General features: G+C 31.6%; 1 long non-coding RNA gene across 1 annotated transcript; it reads left to right on the top strand.

Annotated features, from left to right (window-relative positions):
- The first annotated feature begins 447 nt into the window (after positions 1 to 447).
- LOC126885955 (uncharacterized) lies at positions 448 to 6,022 on the top strand. Its single transcript, XR_007698510.1, has 2 exons — positions 448 to 710; positions 4,406 to 6,022. It is a non-coding gene; the product is annotated as an uncharacterized LOC126885955 (long non-coding RNA).
- Positions 6,023 to 7,815: the final 1,793 nt, after the last annotated feature.

Here is a 7,815-nt window from a genome sequence, read left to right as displayed (position 1 = left end):
TTAAAAATCTAGAGTGACTCTAAAATAAATATTTTTAACATCGATTTACCGTTTAAGAAAATTGTAAATTGCGCAAAAACTATGACTCCTAGTTATAGAACATCCATATAACATTCGAAAGAGGAACTTGTGTTTAGTATAAAAATTGATTAACATACATGGTGTACTATTTAAAATAAGCATCATATGACATATTGAAAAATCCAATAATGGATCTGTAAATTTTGAGCACCCTGTAGATAAATAGATAATAATCAATTATGGAATACATTAATTATAAGATCATTACCAGACCGTACTGTCATAAAATGACAATGTCATAAATGATATGAATTAACTCGGTGGCACCTAAAACCCAGTGTGCGTCTTGGAAGAGTGTTGCCATCGTATACGCTAAAAGCTGATTGGCTCCGCCATCTTTTGCTCAGATTTCCGGATTAATTTGGAAGGGGTAAACAGATGATCAGTTGTTTATTTTTCGTTTACTCTGGTTTAACCTCACTTAACTAGATAGATCGAGAAATATTAAATTACTATTACTATTATTCAGGTTGAAAAATGCCTTCCTCTAAGGTAAAAGGTTGCGAAGTCGATTGGGGAAAAATAATGTGAAAATGAATTCTTTCCCAAAAGAATCTGAACGACGGAAAGGGTGGATTAAAAATATAGGGTTAAAACAAGATCCAAACAAATATGCTGTTGTTTGTGAAGTAAGTTCTTCAAGTAAAATTAATTGAGTATTTGCATTTGATGCATTCTCTTTATAATATTTATATCATTAAAAATATTGTATTCAATTTTTGAATGTTTAGGAACACTACTTCTGACATGTGGAAAAAAGTTAGACAAGATGGCAGCAGAAAATTAAAATGCAATGCTGTACCAACAATATTTAGAGAAGAAAGCGAAAGTATTTAATTATTTACACCTATAGATATTTGTTTAACAAGAGAGCGAAGTGCACCTTTTCATCCCAAGAATAAAGTTTACTAGTTTACTACAGTAATCATTCAAGGGAGGAAAAGGCACTTCTCCCATGTTATACATTTTTCCACCTCCCTCAAATAAGTAATTTTTTCATTTTTAAAATATTTATATAACTGTTGATTTGATTGAATACATGAATCATAATTGAATACAGGAATTTGTGTATTCAATCAACAATAGAACTAACAAAATTTATTAGAGAACTAAAACTAACAAGTAGGTACAGTATAACTATCAAATTATTAATGAAAAATTTTTAAATCAAAATAACAATTTACTGTTTTTACCATTTTGCAACATCTATAAATAAAATTTAAAATGTATGGATACTTACCTAATAGAAAATAGAGTAATAGTATAGGGTGTCAATAAGTTATTTCATCTATGCTATGACATAGTATGACGTCAACATCACTTTTACTTTTACTCCCTAGGGATTAAAAGTACTTTGTTTCCCTAGGGAGAAAAAAATATGACTATGCTCCCTACAATGAGGCCAGGAAATGTATACTTTGGATAGAGGTAGGTGGGAAAATCTGTTTTATTCAGTTACTGTGATTTGTTTCTTACAGACAATCGGTTTGTTCTAGCATGAGTTTCAAACGGTCTGAAACCATTAGCGAATAGTGGACCAGCGTGAGTAGAGGGCACTCGTAACTGTATTATGTTCTCTCACTGACCAACTGTTTGCTGACTAGTTTGACTGTTTGCTAGAACAAACCTATTATTCAAACAAAATGTCCTCTACGTCAGACTGATCAGAATTTTAAAAATGTGTCATATCAATCAAATCAAAAAATTTCAAAAATTGTTCCTGTAACCATTTTTAGTGGAAATAATAACAGTACTTATATTGGATCAGAGAGCCACCCAATTCATTGTTAAAGTATGATAAACTAAAAGTTAAACAATTAGGCATGCACTTCATATTATATTTAATAAAATATAACTCACTGGTACTCGTACAAACTTGACGGCAAGCAAATTCAACAAATTTTTCCTCATTTATTAGTTTTTCACTACCGTTAAGTTTGGAAACAAGCGCTGTTGCCAAATAAAAACATCTACAGTCGGAAAAATGAAAGAATACCCATGAACGATCACATCAATCACATATTTTGTATTTGCTGTTTTTTTTTCATAAATAATAAATGAGAGAGATAGATTATTAATAATCTGAATAATATGTGATTGATGTGATCGTTCATGGGTATTCTTTAATTTTTTCGACGGTATGTATTTACCACAGCAACTACAGGTGACACTGTTTCTCTTTGTCTTTAAGAGTGTGAAACAAAGATAACTACAGTGGGAAAAATAAAGAATACCCATGAACGATCACATCGATCACTTATTTTGTGTTTCCTATCTTTTTCTATAACAAACGTTTATTATTTATAGAAAAAGACAACAAACATAAATTAAGTGATTGATGTGATCGTACATGGGTATTCTTTCATTTTTCCAACTGTATCTGTAATATACGTTGAGCTCGTAGGTAGAGGGGATAATTAAAAAATCGCGAGAGCCAGTAGTGACAAGTCTGTAAACCTTTACTGGAAATTTGACATAAATGTCAAAGTGAATAATTTAAAATTGAAATTAAAAACATTAATTAGAAAAAATATTAGTTGGTCAAAGCTGTGGTATATATTTTTATCTTAAGTATACTTACGGTTTAAATACTGAATTAAGTTTTTTAATATTTTGTAATATCTAATTATAATTAGATATAAATCATCCAAGCGCCATCTACACGATAATTGTGAATGTATCTGAAGTAAGAAATTAATATTTCATTAAGAGAACGTTAAAACAGTTAGCAAAATTTTTAAAAAATCGATTACAATTTAATTACTTTTTTGCGTTGTAAATATTAAGCGATAAAATTAAATAATAAATTTAAAAATTACTGGTGAAAGTTGAATTAGTAATCCGCTAGGAGCGACACCAGCGAAGCTCAGAGCGTATAAGTGGGTGCGTTTGGACGACCATAGCGGCTGACTGTCAGCAGAAATCGGCTGAGTGGTTGTATCCAGCTGTGATAGGGAAAGCTTAGTAAATCTCTCAGCGGCTGACTTCCAGCGGTGATGTCTGACAGCTACTGCTGGCTCAGCTGTCCAGCCGCTGTGGTCATCCGAACGCACCCAGTGTCAGTCATGTTTTCCTATAGTATAGAAGGCTTAGATAGAAGGTTATGTAAGATTTTTGTTTGTTTATTTTTTCTTCTTCTTTTGTGGCCTTTGGAAGCTGTGCCCATTTAGCCAGCAACATTTCTTAAAATTAATGCCTAACTAAACCTACCATACAAGAAAACCATTACGAACCTAAACGACCAATCAAGGATACGGAAGGGAAAGTAAAGTTATTTAAAAAATAAACTGTTGTTAAAATATAAACTAAATAAATAAAATATAAATTGAAAACAATAATTTGACATTATAAATGTAACCTCCAATATTATGACAGATGTCAGTTACCATGACATCATATATTATACTCGTCACTAATTCTAGCCAATGAAATGCTTGCTGTAGTAGGAATGGCATATCAAAAAAATCTGACTATTCTCTATATATTTTTTCAAATTTAGAATATGGCAACAAGGTGAAAGTTATGTGCATTCCTCATTGTTTAACTTTTCCTATATCTTTAGTATCAGGTCATCGTACAATACAAATACTTCCTGCAATGATTGGAAGTAATGCAGAACAAGAATTGGATTTGGAATCGCCGAGAAAAAGGATTGGTGTACAATATAAGAAAGTATATAAAGGACAACAAACATCTTCCATAAGCGATCAAAATTGTATAACTGAAATTCAGGAAATAGATTCTGCTCCACCTTTAGGTATAAAAAATATTTTGATATTTTTTTTTATTTAATACACAATGTAATTTACCATCTGATCATGAAGCTATAAGTAAATGGTGTGAATGTTGAACACATGAGGGAGAAGCTGCCCTGTGGCAACTCTCCTGTATAATATATTTTATATTAGTTCACATAAATAGTTAATTTATTAAGTCTGTTGGCCATGGTTTCTTCAGTCACCTTTCAAATTCAGGAGGGGTATTTAGCAGTCTTGATTCGTTACTTGGATGATCCGTTGTCCATCAAAGAAGTTTCTTGTGATTATTCCAATTTCTTCCTCTACCAAGGATGTGGCAGAGTCATCTTGTATAGGGTTTTGTTCAAGTGTAAACACTTTTTTGCGCCAGTCCAGAGCTGTCTGCCAGCGCTGTCTTGAATAGAAAGGTGGTCTATTTTTCATGCCACTGGCATTCCAGTGAGACTGGCACCAGTTTCTGGATACATGTAAACGTTACTTTATTTTATGTAAATATTATTTTCATTCTAGAATCAAAGGGAGATTCTTTTAACAGGTAAATGACGCTATCATTCTTTTTGTTCTAGAAAAACTGTAAATAGTATTTAAGGCAACGATTGTGAATGAGTGAGAAGTCTAATAAAGCCATGACGAGATACTGTATTAGAGCGTACGATTTGGAGGTATTTTTGATTAGATAAATTTTGTAAAGTACAATATAAATTAGATTTGATAATGTGTAGTATTTCCTAATAAATTAAATACTATTAAGTGTTTATTGTTCTTGTAAGTTAGTGTGGTAAATAAATAATATGAAGTAAGTCTGTGTATTTAAATTAATATAAGTGTTCTTATTTAAAAATAAATAAAGTCAATTCAAAATAAATATTAATGCCTAAAAATCAAATTAGTAAAGTCGCTCACATGTCACTAGCAAAGAAACTTGTCAGCTTTTTGTTTCCGGTTGATTTGGACAGGTTAAGAATTTAAAGTGGTAACACTACATGTTAAATCAATCATTTTAAATTGTTTACAGTTTTACTTACAGTAGGAGCTGTAACATACTTTTGTTTACCAGTATGCAAAAATTAAAAAATCTTTCATAGATATTGATTCACCACTCAAGAACTAACAAATTGTGAAGAGCACAAATATGCCTGTACTTCGTTATCTGTCCAGGGCCGATATCAATTGATTGTCACAATATTGTATAGGTATAGAATAATTCATTTTATTACAATTAACAGTTTTTAGGTTTCCATACTTCTAAAGGAAAAACGGACCCTTATAGGCTCGCTATATACTTATACTATGGCCAAAAAGCGGTAGTGAGAATAGAAGATATAACATCAGAAGAAATAGAAATGAAAAAAAAAGGTGTTCGACAAGGGTGTATACTTTCACCAATATTATTTAATATATAGGTACTCGGAAGACATATTAAGTAAGACAATGGATGAAATAAACATAGGCATTAGAATTAATGGCATGATCATAAATAACCTGAGATACGCTGATGATACAGTTCTTTTAGCCGAATCACATGAAAACCTACAGATACTGCTTACTTAATAAAGTGACCGCAGTAAGTGGAGAATGTGGACTATCGCTTAACATAAGCTTTATTCCAGCAATGTTCCATTAATTTTATCTGTCTCTTCCACATTAACCAAGAAGAGGTGTTGAAATTTCTGATACATTTCCAGTGGATACATTACCAGCTATTCGTGATGAATAATGAGTAATACAGACTTAAAAATTCATACAGACCTAGCAGTCATTACTTAGCTTTTGATTAAAATTGACAAATCTAAACGCACAAGTGGTCTATTACTTTTCTGTCCAAAAAACGTTTATATGTTTTTTGTCATTTTGAATTAAACACCTATAAGTTCGTTTATGCTTTATGTTTCTAGCTTGATTCTATTTTTGAAGTTATTAGGTGCGATTGGGAAAAATGTTGTCGAGTTTTTTATAAAACTAACAGTATGCACTATTGTGCACACAGACAATATAAAGTTAGTTGCTAAATCTTTCAAGTTACGTATCGGTGGAAATAAAGTGTGAACAAAATATATTGGTGTTTTTAGTAAATATATGTTTTATAATTTTTTAATTTGTGCTATTCTTTTAATGAAATTTTTTGGAAAGTAGTAAGTATTAAAATTTAATTTAATATTTAAATAAATTACAAATAAACTGTTTGTTTTGAATCTATTTATTTCCTTGAAATAGTTGAAATCATATATACAGTAGACACTCTCTTAACCGACCATGACGGGAGCTGCTCATAGGTCGGATAATCAAAAAGTTGGTTAAACCGAAAATCTTTAAAACCACCCTCAGAAAGACATTACATATGTAACTCTATTAAAAATATATATATTTTATGATCTATAAACAAAAAAGTAGTATGTACATATAGTCCGTCCGCTATAACTTTTCCCATGGGTCACGATTCATTTTCAAACAAATTAAGTCAAAATATAAAGTGAAACGAATGTCGATGTGTATATACATATGTAATTAACAATATCACTCACAAGACAAATTATGAAACTTGTATGACCTCTAATCTAAAAATAGTATCATCCAAAAAGGTGTAGGGTCGGTCGGTTAAGAGGGCGTCTACTGTAAGTATAACTTACATACATAAAAGTACACACACTATTTTTTAATCCGTGTTTAAACACTGGTTATGTCACTAGTATTAAAAGAGGCACCTAAACACATTTTGCAAATTATCACAAAAACTAATCTTGTAAGTAACAGACCAGTTTAGCTCCAGCATCCTCATCTGATCTTCCCCCCTTTTCTAGCAACAGTTTATGCCTGGGAGAATCCACCTGCAGAATAACCGATAAATGCTTATACTTTTCATTAACAATAACCATACTAACTCCTTCCACGCTATGTATTCTGCTTTACTATTTTGACCAGCTTCTTATCATTCCCAGTGATCTTCCACACATCCGAACCTAAATGACAAACTCATACTCTCACCTTTTCTATAGAATTATCACAATACCGTTTTAGCTTTTTAAGAAGCAAATGATATTTTTACACAATCAGTGTGAAACCAATTATTGCAAGCTCCACTGCAGCCCATCCATAATGAGACCAGAATTTTGTTTACAATGATTTGGTTCAGATTCATTTAGTTTCTGTTATGAATTAACGTCTTTTTTCTCCGAATCAATATTGCACTATCTATAGGCACTTCAGACTTTCTCAAAACAAGCAGTTCTAATAAAAGAACATAACATTAATTTAATCAAAATATAATTTTGGATTTTTTCAGTTTTTGCAATGTTTCTATATAACCTCAATCTTCTTTTTACAACTGACAGTTATGTAAAATTTGTATTTTTGTGTGCGACTAGGGCAACCAGTGATCACTGAGGGCGGCCATATTTTGCTCTGGTTTCCGGGCTTGGCTACACTCTCCCTGGACGCACTCTGCTAAAACCTCGACAGCCAAAATCCCGACATCCAAAATCCCGACGGCCAAAATCCCGACACACCAGAATCCCGACACGTCAGAATCCCGACACGCCAAAATCCCGATATACCAAAATCTCGACATGCCAAAATCCCGACATGCCACAATCCTCGCAAAAGTAAAAATCCCACCACTAAATGTTGAATATTTTTTGTTTCCATTTCAAATGGCGAATTATACACTATACATATATTATGGAGTATTGAAATTGAAAAATGAACTACTTACTAATATGTACGGGTACTAATAATTATTATGTACTTTAAAAGAGAAAATTATTAAACACTTCATTTTATAATGTAAAAGCTATACTTCCTGAAATGGACGGTTGAATTAATCAGTTTTAATAATTTATTTCCAAGTAGATGATGAATATTAGTTATTATACATATAGGTCTGGATCCCGCATATGAAAAAAAAGTTGATTAATAGCAAGCTGAAAATTTATTAATAGCTTAAGGGTGTCTAGTCGGAAAAACTTTGATATATGGGAAC

Source organism: Diabrotica virgifera, chromosome 6, assembly GCF_917563875.1.
Source record: "Diabrotica virgifera virgifera chromosome 6, PGI_DIABVI_V3a".
Lineage (NCBI taxonomy): Eukaryota > Metazoa > Arthropoda > Insecta > Coleoptera > Chrysomelidae > Diabrotica > Diabrotica virgifera.
Note: the sequence above shows the minus strand (reverse complement) of the source record. Positions and strands in the feature narration are given on the sequence as shown.